At 48.5% G+C, this 16,428-nt stretch overlaps 1 protein-coding gene across 2 annotated transcripts in view; it reads right to left on the reverse strand.

The window, feature by feature from the left end:
- The window catches only part of Rab3 (RAS oncogene family member Rab3), an 87,506-nt gene that overhangs the window by 21,809 nt on the left and 49,269 nt on the right, over nt 1-16,428 (reverse strand). Inside the window, exon 1 of one of the 2 annotated variants that reach the window (XM_075673045.1) lies at nt 13,584-14,012. The exons of the other annotated variant lie outside the window; for it this stretch is intronic. The gene's annotated coding sequence lies outside the window, so the exon portion shown is untranslated. Of the gene's footprint in view, nt 1-13,583; nt 14,013-16,428 lie in introns of those variants that run through there. 2 annotated transcript variants of the gene reach the window in all.

Consider the following 16,428-nt stretch of genomic DNA (forward strand, 5'->3'; position numbering starts at 1 on the left):
GAGTGAAGTTTGTCGACATATACATTAGTGCACTTTTTTGACGTCTGAGTTTGCATTAAGGTTAACGAACCTTATTTTCTTTCTCATGCACAGTGTTTTCTTTATCCTGAAGGGCTGCTCACAACCTCTTGCATGAAGCCAAGTTACTTGAGTTTGTACAGTTTGCATTGTAATTTATAGTTTCTACTTTCATGCATGCTGCCCCTTACTCAATGTTTCAACCTAAGCCTGTAAGTTATGGTAAAATAAATAAGTCTTTAGTATGTCTATGAGCTGCACAGTGCTTCTGCTACTTCGCTAATGGGAATAGCATTGCAGCTACTGCAACCATGTGCATAGAGTTTGCATGTTATGTCTTAAAGGGGCCCTGAACCACTTCTTATCGAAAAGGAGAAAGACATTTGAAGATTTCAGAACCACTTTGCCGGAAAAAGTAATTCAATCCGTTCAGCAGAAGCGGAGTTATTGGCAATCAAACACGGCCTCAGCTGTGCTCCCTTCCTGCTCCAAAGCCTTGCACTGCGAAGGCTACGGCGGACACGTCACCGTGGCGCGCAGTTCAAATTTTCGATTTGGTGCCTATGCCGCGCTAAACATAAGCCAAACACGGCTGTCCTCAGAGAGCCGCAGTGCGCTTAGCCACTGGACTCGTGGCGGCACCTCGCGGCGGCTGCGGTGTAGCCGAGCGCAGTGACCAATAGCAACTGCATATTGCAGTATGCTTTATGACGCAATAGAGCACACAGAAAAGAGCGAGGATCATGGGGCTTTTAAAACGAGAGCGTTTGAGAGAAAGGTGACTTCGCGCTCCGCTTGAGAGCTCCACGGACCGCGTATGACAGCAGAACTTGGCTGAGATGTTCACAACAGCGTATGCGACCCGTGGACTATGTTATTTCACCAAGCCCGAGAGGTGGTTCAGGGCCCCTTTAAGGAGCTGCTGGAAAAATAAGGGAATGAAAGAAGCTCCCAAAATGCTGCTTAAACGGTCAGCGCCTGAGCATGATTTTCTATTTTGCTCTTTACAGGCATGGCATTATTTTTTTTCACAAGTACAGCAAAGATCAAACTGTGTAAGAGCACTTAGAATTCCAACATTCTGACACCTGACTGCTCTGCGCCCCAGTGATAAAAAAAAAGCATCAACTACTTAAGCTTGCAAGTGTCATGTCAAAGTCCCAACACAAATGTTAAAGGTAAGAGTCTAACAAACTGCGTGCTAGGGCATGTAACTAATTCAGTTATATTTTCAAAACAATATATGCTTAGTTAGTTAGTTAAATTGGGTTTAATGGCACAAAAACGACTAAGGCTATGCTGCACCAGACACTGGGTGGTAAATTTCATTAGTAAATGCAGCATACCCTGCGCTAATTAAAGCTTACTTAAAAAATCTGTTTCGTCTAAAAGGTTTATCGCATCAGTCTGAGGTATCAGCGCATCTTCTCCTAGCATCAACATCGAGTGAAATGGGGCGTGTGACTTGTACAATACGCGGAAGTACTTTTTTCTATGCGTTTCGAGATGTGGACACATGATTAGAACGTGTATTACTGTTAAAAGTTCATGGCATCTGTCACATGTTGGTTGTTCCTCCTCTCTCAATAATTAGTTATGCGTGATTCGTGTGTGGCTATCCGAAGTCGACAATGAATTACTTCAATGAAGCGTTCCTGATGGTAGCATGTCTTCCACTCCCCAAGGACAGGTTTAATGAGCTGAAGCTTACTATTGCCTTTCGGCTGCCATTCATGTCGCCAGTTAAAGAGCAGTTAAAGAGTTAAAAAGCAAAGCACCAGCCGCAAAAGATGCCACAAGGGCCAGCCAGGACTTAGTACAGTGCATCTCATGAGTCCTTAAATCTAACCTCAGACATCAAAATGCAAACTTCTTTTTCCTTTTCACAAGAAATTGATTGGCAGCCGTCACAAGCAAAAAAAAGTCCACATCTTGACGGCTTGTTACTAGAACACTGGCAATGCTGAATCAGTAGCAGCTAGGTAAAAGAAGACAAAAAAAAAATAACATGGAAGGCATCTCCATTACAAGAATGCATGACCCAGTTCAGTGAGTGGAAAGACATATGTGCCTCTCCGAGACCCCAAATCAACTCCATAAAGCATGACCTCAATATCGCTTTGTCTTCAACCATGACCCAAGCTCACAATACAAAAGTGCCAAGAAAGCTCAGCAAAGAGCGGCAAAACGAGGAACACGAGTGGAAGGGGCGGAGAGGCCCTTGCACGCAGCGTGAAAGACAATGCCAAACAAACAAAAAAGAGAGAGAGAGGGAAAAGCGAAAGCGAATCTCCGACCCAATAAGGAGCGCATGCTGGCAACGCCACCGAAGAGGCCTGGCCCCGCGCACAATGTCCCGCATCGACCACGCGGGAACGGAACGTTTCCAGGATAGGGGCGCTGCGCCCGTGACCCAGATCCGTGCCGGGATCCAGGCCACGCAGCCCGCGCCCCACGTTAGGCCTAACTGACCCGGCGCGTCGGCATGCGCCCGGCTTTCTTTTTCTTTTCTTTCCCCTTTCTTTCCCGACAAGCGCGCGCTACAGTTTCGCACCTTCTCGCCATCGCTCCCTCGTGTCCCTCTCTCCGCGACAACGGTGGAATAGTCTATAAATAGACGCTTCATGACGCCGCAGTAGGGGAGAGGCGAGGAGTTCAAGACAAGCACACACGCAAAAGAGACACTCCAATTGCAAGCATGCTCTCTGTAAGCAGACGACCGAACTCCCGTCAAAAAAAGAAAAAAAGAAAAAAAAAAGCGCTCGAGGCGCTTCACTGAGAAGTCGGCTCCGCCCCGGCAATGGTGGCTCCGCAGAGAAGACAGCTTTGAAGGCGCCACCCTGACGCGTGCTTTTGACGAGACGTGATTTCGTCGCTTCTCGAAGCAGCGAAAAAAACAGAGGGCAAAATAAGAATCCGCTCGATTGAGGAGCACGCCATGCATGAGTCCGTCTACTCGCACGGAAAGCAGACGTTTCAAACGACGCTGCAGTCTGTCGTAAGCGGCACAGCGCTGGACTAGAGATGTAAGCGGTTTAAAAAAAACACTGGAAATTTCGGTAAAAAGCTTTTTTTTATCGTTATTTTTCAACCAGGATAATTTTTTTTTAATTTAAAATAAATAGAGCTTCCCCGCAGAATTCTTCTGTTGCGATGCGACTCCTTTCGACGAATCTAAAGGTTTGGTTAAAAGGGGGAGTCTGCGAAGCGCCTGGATCCATCAACGTGGTGGCAAGAACTTTGCTTCAACCGACCCTTGAGCCCTCTCGCCTGTCGCGTACTGCAGATTCCCCCCTTCTTCTGCGGCATGCGAAAGATACTGGTCCGAGTTTGAAAATGTGCATACCAAGCTACGCGAAAGGCTCGCAGGGGATCGCGTGCACAAACTTGTGTACGTGCACTCGAACCTCAATGTCCAGAAGGCTTCTTATGCTGCACAGCGAATCGTTGACGCGTCAAGCGGCAATGAATCGGACAGAGATTGATACAAATGACAGTCTTGACGCTTTTGTGTGAAATCAATGCCTTGACGTGAAACCGTGCCTAGATATTGAACCCGGAAGCTCTGTTGGGACTCCTGTGATGCAATAATGTAACAATTATATTCTTTTCAGTGATAGAGAAATAAATGTGTCGGGGTTTTCATAGCTCTGTGCGCAATTACCTTATTTTTTTCACGCCCCTCACAATATCATGAAATTTTACATCTCTACACTGGACTGATGAAATGACAGTCTTGACGCTTTTGTGTGAAATCAATGCCTTGACGTGAAACCGTGCCTAGATATTGAACCCGGAAGCTCTGTTGGGACTCCTGTGATGCAATAATATAACAATTATATTCTTTTCAGTGATAGAGAAATAAATGTGTCGGGGTTTTCATAGCTCTGTGCGCAATTACCTTATTTTTTTCACGCCCCTCACAATATCATGAAATTTTACATCTCTACACTGGACTGATACGCGCACTACGGTTATCGTTTCAACTTCAACTGATCACAAAATCGCAGAACAAGCACAAAGCAAACGTGGCTTCGTCCCGTACAACAGCAGTGATGGGAACAAAATACTTAAGTAAATAGATGAAACGCAACCACTTGATTTCACAGTCGAAGTGGCTTAACCAAGAAGCTGCGGTTGCCGAGCCTGTGCAGGCGGCCCCAGCGAAAACGCGGGCGTTGGGTCCCACATTTTCGACAGGGAGCCACAGGGTACAAAGCTGAACATTGGGCCGAAAAGAACGAAGATAACCTTTAAGTCAAATTATCGAAGAAGAAAAATGACGCACAGTTAGAGCTATAGATATGGTCACCAGTTCCCTACACTCACTTGCTCTGATGTTTGTGATTTCCCATAAGCCCAGTCACTTTCTAGTTTCGCTGTCTTTCAGATTTCTGTAATCGTTAAAACCACCCCCTAAAATACCACCCACCCCCTGCTCCCTCTGCCTGTTTGACACAGACAGAAGACAGACACGGACTCCTCTAACTTTTTTTTTACATGTGCAATCGCACAAACGCACTCCGCTTGCTCTTTCGTAATATTTTTTGCTGCTGCTTGAAGTTGTGTGTGTGCGTGTGTGTGTTGTTGTTTTTTAACCTTTTATCCACCAAATCCTTGGCCTGTCCTACATAGTGAATATGCTTCATTGTCTAGCAGCAAGACGAGGCCAGCGGTGGAATTGCTTTCCCCGACTTTAACCTAAGTTTCTAAAAACGTTATTTTTTTTTCTCTCCCGTTCCGCTTGCATTTAGATGAGCGCTGGCAGTTGACAAGACTTCCGCTAAACCACTAGAGAGGAAGCAAGAACGACCTAGCCAGACACAACGCCCTTGCATAAAAAAACAATGTTTGCATCATGCCTCTAACAATGTCAGTGCCGAATACCACGATTCTGACACCTTCGTTTTGTGGTTACACACTGCTCTACGTAATTGATTTGATTTTGCTTCATTTCGCATACGGGTCTCTACCGCGCTATCTAAACGCAATATCGTGCCTACAATTTGTCTCGAAGTTTTATTTCGACGTAATTTTTTTTTAATTTTTTGAACGCCATAAGCAAAATCTACCTCGAATCGTGGCACATTCAAAATACTCCTAGAAGCATCAATAGGTCGTTTGGGAAGCTATTCTGTGTCCACGGCCTTCGGCGACAGCACCGGAAGCAGCAACAAAAGTTTGCAAGTGCTGTCTCTGCGACGAACCATTATGGCCACACCTGAGGAAGAATCGGCCTCGAAACGTCAGGAATCTCTTTTTTTAAAAAAAAAAAAGAGCTAGGATCGAGATTATGTTTATTTCCGTGTTCCACGTCGTGCTGAAATTAGTGCGCTGAGATTGCAGGGCCTACAAACAAATAAACTGATAAATGCAAGCTCCACCGTTCATTATGGTCAGCTGCAACTGAAGCGACAGCTTACACGTGCTTCCGCGTGCAGCACCATTAAAGTTTTAGCATTTCAGTATGCGTAATTACCATTCACAGAATACCGCGGTAACGAAGACACAAACATGGAAGGGTGACGATGATGATTTCTAATGACATCCCCTTTAGACAGGGCGGCGACAATTAGCCACTAAGCCTGCTTTAAATAATCAGGATTTACTAAATATATTGCAGCCCAACATTTCTGCCTATCATGTCGTGCCTAAGACATTTCACACAACTTATGGGCAACAGCATACTGCGGCGTGTGGGTTTTCTAAATTTCAGACAGGGCCAATAATTTCTAGCACAAAGTCTACATCAATTATGTAATTAGGATTGCTGACACTTTGAATTCCGGGGTTAATTTCGGCTTTCGTTTTTAGTTGCGCTAAATATTTCCTGTGAAGAATTGTATTCCTACAAAATTCATTTGACCATAAATAGTTAAAGGCCAGCTGCAATACATCTAGCTTGAGCTTAGCACTTTGTTGAAAAGCGATGGTATACATAAGTAAAGTATTTGCGACAAAGCTGTAATGTTAGCAACCACATAAATTTCTGTAGAGTATAGTTAATATTGCAACGTAGCAGTTTTAAAACGCATACCTAGCGGTCTGGCAGGCAGTTGCAAGTCGAGGGGGATGTGAAGTCAGTCTCGCAATTTCACGCGGTGCGGTGGTAGTCCTCTAAATGTTTCTTCCTTTTTTTTTTTGCCCTTAAAATATACGAACAACATTTAGAAGCACCTCAGAAACATTGATTGCTTGACTGACTGATTGACTTATTAACTGAAATGCTTGCAATAGACACTCGGCCGCAGAATAAAAAGAATCCCCGAAACAGGCTTCTCCTCTAGGTTCTCGCCAGTGTGGAGAAGTGAGCTGCCAGGAACGCTACCGTTCACTGCTTAATCGGTGCCACATCTGCCCATGAAATATGCGAAAAAGCCTTGGAGGGGTCTTCGACACACTGGATGAACGACTGATTGATTGATCGATCCAATAACCGAAGTACTGCGAATATACAAACAGTTTCCTGCACGCCAAAAGTAATCCTCGGAGCAGGCTTCTCCTCTTAGCGACGGCCAGTGGGGAGAAGTCAGCTTTAAGAATTAACCTTTAACTGACCAGCAATGTTACTTTTAATATTTAAAACGTGCAAAAAAAAAAGGGGGGGGGGAATTGGAGGCTTCTTAGAAACGTCGAGTGATTGGCAGACTGATAGATTTAAAGAGTGAAATTTTCCAACATACAAACATTCGATTGCAGACCAACAGTAATCCCCGAAACAGTCTTCTCCTCTCTATGATTTCCAGTGTGGAAAAATCAGCATTAAGGGGCACTTTATACTGTTTACTTAATATTATCTTCGCCTTTAAAAATGTGCTAAAAAGTATAGCAAGCGTCTTGGACACATTAACTGACTGGTTGACTGAAATACATCTAAATACAGTCACATCCACACCCACTCAACGCAAACTTACTTTCTCTAGTCCGTATAAACAAGGCAAGCGCAGCGTACGCCACGACAAACGACACCGTCGTCTTACGGCAGTGGCGGCGGCAGCGTAATGACCGCCACCGCCCGCAATCACATCCTCAAGTGGAATGCCATGCATATTTAAGGGAGGTAACCTCCAAATGTCCATCACCTCGCGTGGCAATGTGAAGCACTCGCGACACTCGGGATACGTACCGGCCTAAGGAGGTGACATCGTTTGCCACGGGCCATAGTCAAAGAGACACTCAACTCACCAAGGAACATCGCATGCCAAGTTTACCCCAGTGAGCCTATACGTAATCCCTTCCCCTTGCCCACTTCCCCCAATAGGCCTAGAGTCGTCACTTCAATTATTCTCTCTCTCTCTCTTTTCTCAGAGCTCTTTTAGTGTGGAGAAGTCAGCTTTAAACAAGCACTACTCTTTAGCGCATAAACTTTACTCGGTAACGTTCTCGTCTGCAAACGCAAATAAATATTGAATCCCCTCAGTTGTTCGCATGTGCAGATACAAAACTGTTAAAGCACTACCTATTTTACAAGGCAAAGTGGGTCATTTTCAACACTCGGACGCCCAGAAGAATGCCGCAGCACAGCGCCGTGCCATTCTTTACTTCCATAGAGTATCGGTTCTGATACGGTGTCGCAAGTAGCGTAAAAGCACGAGTTTCCTACTAAAATTACTAGGGGAAAGTCTGGCGCTGCGATCGTTCAGCTATACCAGGAAGGGGGGGGGGGGGGGGGCATAACGGGCAGTACGCGGATTTGACTATATTCTTCTTCGTGCGTATATATATATATATATATATATATATATATATATATATATATATATATATACATATATATATATTAAGCTTCGTGTTTCTAAACTTCCAAGCAATAACACTTTTCTAAACGCACAAGCTTTTGCGAATTGTTGCCTTCGTTATAACGCAATGTTACATTGAACATGCGTCAGTTTGAAAAAAAAAGAGAAGATACCGCGAATCCGTTAGCAGCCAGAAGGACGATGTCCTGGCAAATCAATGTATACTAACCATCATTTCCATGATGGATGAATCGCCAAGGCGGCAGCTCCCCCAGACGCTAGCGCTAGAGTTAACTGGTTAAGAAGAAGAAGTACAAGAACGTTCTCGAATAGAGGGCTGAATCCGAGGTTCTGAAACGCACTGCAAGTAGCTTGAACTGGTCGCCATTTCGCTACAAAAACACCCACAAATAGAAGGTTTGGGGTGGCGAATGAGGGGGAGGGGGGGCAGGCGGAAAGGGGTTCCAGTGCGAACAGCGCACGCCACACGCGCCGCGGCCGCACCTCGCAGGTGTACAGAGCGCGCCGTCCGCCTCCGGGGTTCGGGCGTTTACACATTTATGGAAAGCCTCGCATTACTTACACCGCCGAGCCTCGCTCGCTCGGAATAGGGCTTGAGTCAGACCGCGCGGCGGCGTGTGACCAGACGATTCTCGCGAATGCTTAATGCAACGAAACGGAGGAAACGAGGGCGAGGGTGTCGGGAAGAGAGAGAGAGAGAGAGAGCACGCTGCTCGACGCCTCTTTCGCGTTCGCGGGCGCCGCTTCTCTTCCCGAGTAGATATTTTCGCGGTTTCGGCCGAGAAAACGCGCTGAGGGGGGGGGGGGGGGGGGGGGGGGCTCCTCCTCAAGGTTGGCTTTTTCGGCGATTCCCGAATTCAAAAACCCGACGGGATGCGCGGGTTAGCGCGCTAGCGCCGGCGCTGGGAGCGCTCCGCACGTGGGTGATACACCAGACCCTATATGCATGGTGCTAATCGCCCACGCTTCAGACAGGCTATTGAAGACCGCTGACGATTTGCAAATAGACGTTGCGCAAGAAAAGATGAGTCTGGTTTCTAGCTAAGACCAGCGAAATGAACTCCTTCCCCGCTCAGTCGTTTGCTGTTCCGACAAGCCAACAACTGTACCGTAACTGTAAAAATGGAGCGTATACACGCTATGAGAAAATGAAGAGGGGAGTAATGTATTAAGTGCGAATATCCTAAATTCCAATACGATAATAACATTTGCACTTCAGCAGAAAGTTTGCTGAATGTTGCAAAAGTGAATGAATTAATTACAAGCCTATCTCGATACCGCCGGTCATTTCGCACGTTTTGTAATGTGACGTCACGGTAAGGGCTGGCCTGTATTGAGCCCGGGAGACGCGGCGAAGGCGCCTCGGCATAGCCCACGCTGAAGAGGAAAAAAAATACTGGACTAAAGTGACGACGGCGACATTTTGCGAAAATAGCTCTTTACTATCAAATCATCAGTGTACGGATTACAAAAAAGGTCAACAGAAACTTTTATAGTGACTTTAGCAAGGGCGAATCGGTCGAGCAGCTTTGCGACTCCAGTCGCGCCGCTTAAAAGAACGCGGTCAGCGACAATTTGCGACCGTTGCTTGATGACCAACTTTGCTGCGCAATCAGTGCAGCTCGTCGGTGCGAATGCTGCCTTAGACGTGATCTCGTCTTTTATTTACCCTCGAACGCCCCAGTGGTCATTACTGGGCATTACATACCCGCGGGGGTGTCGCGTAGCAAAAGCTCGCGCGTATGGCAATACTCTCGTATAGCCCGTATTTACATTTCACTCAGCGCAAACAAGGAAACCAGACTGAACAGTGGTAGAGAGGTTTAGCTGCGCCACACTTCCGTATCGGCTGTATACCAACGGCACACAAAATGAAATTACATTTTTTTTTTAGACCGGGTGGAATACGAATCGAATACTGCCAGAAGCGAATCAAATATTGAAATGCACAAATAAAGTATTGAGCACAACTAAACAGTTCGTTCGCATATACCCATGACTCTTGGGAAAGCGCGAATGATCGCAGTTTAGAAGGAACAGTCGGGCTACCTCAGCGACTTCACGGGCTCCCACTACTCAACATCTCTTGTTTTATGTCTACCATGACGACAGGGGTGAAATCTGTCGCACAGTTAACGTGTTGGAGTACTATAAAACTATTCGCATTTGCGAATGGTGACTATTCGATTCGACGACCAAATTAAACGGGACGACATTCGATTCGTCATTCTAAAGTTTTGGATATTCGCACACGTCTACGGTATACGGTAAGCGCAAGCACTGTATACTTAGGCAAGCGTAAGCATCACTGGAGTGAAAGGCTTATCGCACGGTGATACGACAACGTGGCCCTCTAACTAAGTACATTAAGAGAATACCCAAACACGGGAGCATATTCAACGGAACGCCCGAAACAGTGAAACTTAGCGCCTTGTACTTCACGTTTACCTCGCGGCACCTTTCGTCATTAAGAAAGTTTTCGTTCATTCATCCGAACTTCCTGGACGACGCGCCGCAGCTGTAAATCGTAACATACATACACTCATCTTCGTGTTGCAGCATACCCGCCTGGAATCGCAAGACCTTCAAGATCACTACGGTATCCTTTTTTTTTTTTTTCTCACACCGATGCGAGAGAGAGGTGGAAGCCGCGAGGCATTATTTGCCGACGGATATTCGGAAGGATGCGCTCCGATGACGCGTGCGTCGGCGCGACACTGCAGCGAGGGTGAATGACGTCAACCTCCACTACAATTAACCGCTTCGTTATACATAGAGAAACAGTGTGTACACGACGCCTACGTGTGGGCCGAGATCACGCCATCGATATCAAGCACGGCGTTCGCAGAAGGCGCACATATGCGGGCACTGAGAGGATCAGGTCCCAACACGCGAGTGAGCGAAGCCGCAGCAGCAGCGGGATGGATGTTACGAGCGTCCCCTTTGGAACGGGGCGGTGGGTTGCGCCACCAAGCTCTTGCTATTATACTGCCTTATGTCCTACCCAGGTTAAACAATAAAAAAAAAAAACGCTATGAACTCCTACAATCAAATTTTCTGATCCCCTATTGCGAACTGTGCTTTTGTACGTCTCCGCTTTCTGTCGTTTCCCCACTTTTTTTCCACCAATCCTCCAATCGCCTCTTACTAATCCCTATTTCGGATTAGTAAGAGCGGACGACTCCCTCACCACGCCCCCTCGTGCCGTGTCAAGCTTTGAAGAGCACTCGACACGACTGATACTCCCCCCCCGCCGACGAATGGAACATGCCTTAGCTCTTCGCGGGGCCTCCGCGGGGGGCTGAAGGACGACGGCCGCCCGAAGCTCTGCGATCAACAAACCAGACTACGCCAGCTCCCCGGCGGTTCGAGACCAACTGTAGTGTTGAAATCAAGCGTGCGTTTCCCAAGCTTCACGCTCGCTAAGTGTCATCATTAAGCGTGCGAGAAGCGTACGTGGTAGACTTTCGACAACTTCGGAAACGTGTTTCAGTACTTCCTCAATGGAAGGTCCTGGGGCTCTCGCCAAGGAATGCGCTCGCATCTCGGATGCACTAGCCGCCCAACACTTCGGACGTTGCAAAGAAGACGGTGAAAAAAAAAAAAAAAAAAAACAGACAGCGTGCGCTGCTAAACAAGCGCTGCTCTCGTTGAAGTCTTCTGTGGCCCTTCTTCGGCTCTCGAGGTCCATTCGAAGCAGCCTTTCCGCGGACAGATGATGCGAACGAGCGTGGAAGCAAACAATGCCGAAAACAAGGACTACTGGTCTTACGGAGGCGTCTGCGGGATCGACCGAGAGCAGAGAAGGCACGAGCAACTGTGCGACGACACCTTGTACCATTGGTTCAGCGTGAACCCCGATGCCATGCGCTCAGTTCTGGCTACCGCGGTCTTGTTCGGGTAGTACACTTAAAGGGTTCGCTCGTGGCAACATTTCTTTCTTCGTTCTGTCAGGTGAAGTTCGTCGACCTCGAAAGTTTGGAAAAAATACTGGCAATCCTTCAGAGCGCCCTACGCAATTTGGCGGAATAGCTTTTTCTCTGCAGCATGTTTCCGTTTCGCTTGTCGGGAGATGCGCGCGGAGGTCGTGTTGTCATGACGCAGAGGATGATCACGTGCGAAAGCAAAACACTGCGACGCTTTGGTACTCGCTCGGCTGTCTCGTATGCTCCTGCATCGGGCTGCACATATAAATGATCTGCAGTGCTGCTGCTGATGACATATGCAAATGTTATACGAGAGTATCTGCGAAGTGGCTCTTACAACCCTTTATGTGCGCCTCTGTTCTGCGTACAAAAAAAAAAACGAACTTCCTACTAAAACCTGAATGTACAATGTATGCTCATAGATATCTCTAAAGCATGCCGATAATGTTAATAAAATGGTGCATTACATTTTACAGATTACTTGATTTAATTTTACTTTCTTCGATTTAGCCATTCGGTACGTGTCACTGGGTGTCTGCCCGTTCGTGGCCAAGCATCCAGAATGGGCATGTTGTCCCACTGTGACACAAAAAGTACAAAATCCCTAACTCTTCCTTTGATACGTGTCGTACTTTTCTGTTCACGTACCTGCCATCACCAGTCTTCGCTCAACAAACACGATACATCGCCTTCGTCACGTAACATCGCTGCGTATATGTACGTCTCACACATGGTCATCCGCCTGAATTGGAGTTTGCTGTCAAAAATGGAGTGTAAAAACATAACATATGTGCGTGACAATAAAGTTGTGACCCTTTGTTGACGATAGACATAAACATTCCACGAGAGTACACGTTTCACAGGATGAAACTGAACAAAATTGTAGCCATCGCCATTAGATGTGAAGCATTGAATTAACCGCTTTGCTTAAGCTTCGTTCCACACAGATGTGCGTTGGATCTGAATCGTTTTTTTTAAATTATTTTTACGAACGAAAGGCTTCTGAAAACGAGTTGGTGCTGGGCGAGTTACCGTGTCGTATCTTTCGAACAACTTAGGTACAACATCTTCTTTTCCCATTCGAAATACCAGCATACATCCCACACTTGTTCTCGGGCGCGCCCTGCTTCGATCTCGACGAGCGTGAAATTATGGCCACTCAAGAAGCTGGGCGTCACCTCGAGTAGAAAGAACGGACTGGAAGGAAACAAGTCGCAATTTCGGAGGCGCAACGGCCACAGTGGCCATCGTCACACGGCTGCCAAGGTTGAACGAACGCTAGACATCTCTGACGTGTCGGGAAGCGAAGCAACCGAATGTCGAGCTCAACATCGAAACCGCCACGAGAAGCGAGAAATATAACCACAGCTCGGAGCAGGGCACGCGACTGCAGTGCGAAACTCGCATCCGCGACTTCCGATCGAGAAAAAACAAAAACAAACAAAGCGCAAAGAAATGAACCGCACACCTGTGCAGAGTCGCGGCCCCTAGGGGCCGGCTCCTGACAGGGCGGCTTCACCGCACAATAATTTCCCGGCGGGTGGGGATGGGACTAGGCTTCGCCGCACGGCGCGCAGGGAGACGCGGCGGCACGATTGCGGGAGCCGCGAGGTCACGGGGTCAGGTGGGTTAGGTGCGTCCAGCGGGTGCCGGCCGAAAAAAAAAGAAGGGAGAATTGCTTTCCGCTCCCATCAACCTGCCCGGAGGCCATGAGGAGGTCTCGAGACACCGGGGAAGAGAGAGAGAGAGAGGCAGCCTCGGACGTAAACGCAAAAAAATCGCGTCGCACACACACACACACACACACGCACATGGAGGAGAGGGGGAACGAGGCGGGGAAAACCTCCATGGTCGCTAGCGGCGGCGGCGAGTGACTTGCCTTCAACTATCGATCGACGCCCGAACGTGTTGTGTTACCCCGATTCCAGCAGCAGCAGCGGCGGCGGCGGCAGCAGCACCACTTGGCGACGACGGACCGATGCGTCGCCGGCGAGGCCTTTTCCTTGGGCAGCCCCGGCGCTGGGACGGCGGGCGACACGGCAACGTTCACGCTTCGCAGACGAAGAAGACGCCGTACACGAGAGAGAGGAGCTTGACGATCGCCCGAGCGGCACGCAAACTCCCCCTTTTGATTTCTCTTCCCGTTTGATGCACACTGCGTCCGCTGTAGGCTGCGGGCCCGCAACCCGAACGCGCTGGTTTGCCGCTACTAACACACCGCAGCCGCTTCGCCGGCGCCGAAGAAAATCGGGGAGGTAATCAGCAGGCGGCTCGGCGGAGCGCCGCTTAGATACACCACGACCAACCGCCAACAACCGCGTCGACCGATGCCGGACCGACGCACGCGCTGCTGACAGGCGAGAGGAATCTCGCACCACCGCCGCCAGGCGGCGTTAGGACGGCGCTCCGTATGCTGGCGCCTTCTGGCTGTCGCTCGCGGAACTACAAGCGAGCCGCGGTCGGGCAGGAACCGAAACCGCGTGTCAAAGGGGGTTATGGACAACGACGAAAGGTGGGCTCAAACTAGGCCTCGCGACGCTGCACGAAACGTCCGCTCCATTGATTCGACACGCGATGCCGCTTTTGAGTGAAACAAGAGGTGCACGGGCCGGCAAAGTCGTTCGTTCTGATGACAAATGACTTCCCCTCCTCATTTTCGATGCGTGCTCGGGGCTACCGGCAGTCTGGACCAATTTGTTCGAGCAGCCCTTGATCTCCTGTCACTTTCGTACGGTTTTCCGAGCTCGAATGCGCTGATCTTCACGGGCGAAGGCTTGACTTTGTGCCCTCGTCAATTAAGTAGAGAAAAGAAGAACGATCTCTTTTTGTCTTCCCGCTGTTTGCTTCCCAACGAATACGTGTTCGGCCGATTACGCACAGCTCTTATGCAGCAACTCTGAAGTCAGTAAAGACGGCAGAAATTGGGTTAACGCGGAGATGCCACGCGCAGTAACAATTATTCGGTTTTCCTTATTGCGCACTTTATCATTTTTTTTTCTCTTTTGTTCATCGCGAAGTTTTCCAAGCGCCATAATATGGTTAAATGAATGCATGCAGGCTTTATTTCACAAGAAACTGCAACCGCATTTTGGACGCAAAGATATAAGAAAAAAACCGATGGCTAGAGACCGACGCAAACAAATACAAGAAAAGAAAGAGAATATCCTCGAGACACTTGGGATTCTTCTTTTAATACTGTTTCAACAAAATCTATTAAAATACAAAAAAATTAAGGTTATTAAAGTTTTAAGAAAGGACCCAAGTTTCAATTTACTATCAAACGACTTGTCAGGTCGCCTGAAAGCGTCTGAAGCAACGTTGCGTGAATTCACAACGCTAATTTTTGCTAGGAGGTTGCCCAAAAGCGCAGGAAGATGGACGCGCCGATTTATTCGGATCGTCTGCTTATGGTGCAAACTACGGCCAGGCGACCCTCAACTCCTTCTGCTCGCAACTGCTATAACACCATTCAATCGCCACTAATCACCGCTTGATCCTCATCACTTGCCACGTAACACGCTGACGTCATCCTCTTCGAAACTAGAAGCCAGATCAGCGTTTTCGAAACCGTCTCGAGCTTGTTCATTCCCATCAGCTAAGAGCGGCGTACACGGATGAGCAAGCATAGCTTCATCGGCGACGTAACGTAACATAGCAAATGAGTACGCGTAAAGCACCATGCACGGTGCCTGTAGCAGTTCGTGACGCAACAAACACGCTAGCTCCTTCCTAGTATCCAAAAAAAAAAATAGAGTAGTGGACAGAAATCTATGCAGGGTGGAGGATGGGGGCGGCACGCATGACGCAACCGGCGCTGCATGCAATCGTTATGAGTAACAGCTCGACGCGTTACGAAACACCGGCGAGAGAGCGCTCGGGCACACCATGGGAGAAAGAACAGAATGAGAAAAGAAAAAAAGAAATCCCCCCCAAAAAAGGGGGCTACACATACCGACGACGCCCCATCCGTCTGGCGCGCGGACAGACAAACAGGCGGGGTATACGAAGATTAACGCGATGCTACCCGAACGACAAGCCAGATGCGTGCGCGACCAAATCACGTGACCAGGAAGGGCCTCCCGCGATTGGCGATCTCTGGCCGTGACGCCAAAAGCACGCACGCGCGCGCAGCTAAAGGCGGCGAGCCGCCCGAGGACGCGCCGGAAAAGAGCACCGCGACAAAGCACGCCAGGAAAAAAAAAAAAAAAAAACCTTTTCTGCTTCTCGTTCAATTTCGTCTCTAGGCAAGCTCGGAAGTGCGCGGATCGGAAACAGGCACAAAGAGAGAGAGAGAGAGAAAAAGAAAGAGACGACCGGCACAGAGAAAACAAACCCCTCGCCGCGAGCTTCCCTGGGGCGCTAATTAAATCACGCGCCGATGTCGAGCGCGCTGCAGTGCCGTGCGTGCGTGCGGGCCTCGCTAGACGGAGGAAGACAATGTTTACCGAAAAGATATCGCGGCCAAGGGCTCCGTAAACGCGGCCGGCGACCGCGCAATATTGTCTCCTCCCCGGCTTATGCTCGGCCACGGCCCCCTTCCTCCCTCCCCTCCCCCTATGCGTTCCATCAAAGGGGAAGTCTCCGTCGCGCTCCAAAATCGAGGCACACAAACGCTCCTAATGTGCCGGGCAGATTTATTTGCACGCGGTCGATCGACGTGCGGCGGCGATGTTCCGGCCCCCCGATATATATATATATATATATATATATATATATATATATAT

This window comes from Dermacentor variabilis, chromosome 10, assembly GCF_050947875.1.
Source record: "Dermacentor variabilis isolate Ectoservices chromosome 10, ASM5094787v1, whole genome shotgun sequence".
Lineage (NCBI taxonomy): Eukaryota > Metazoa > Arthropoda > Arachnida > Ixodida > Ixodidae > Dermacentor > Dermacentor variabilis.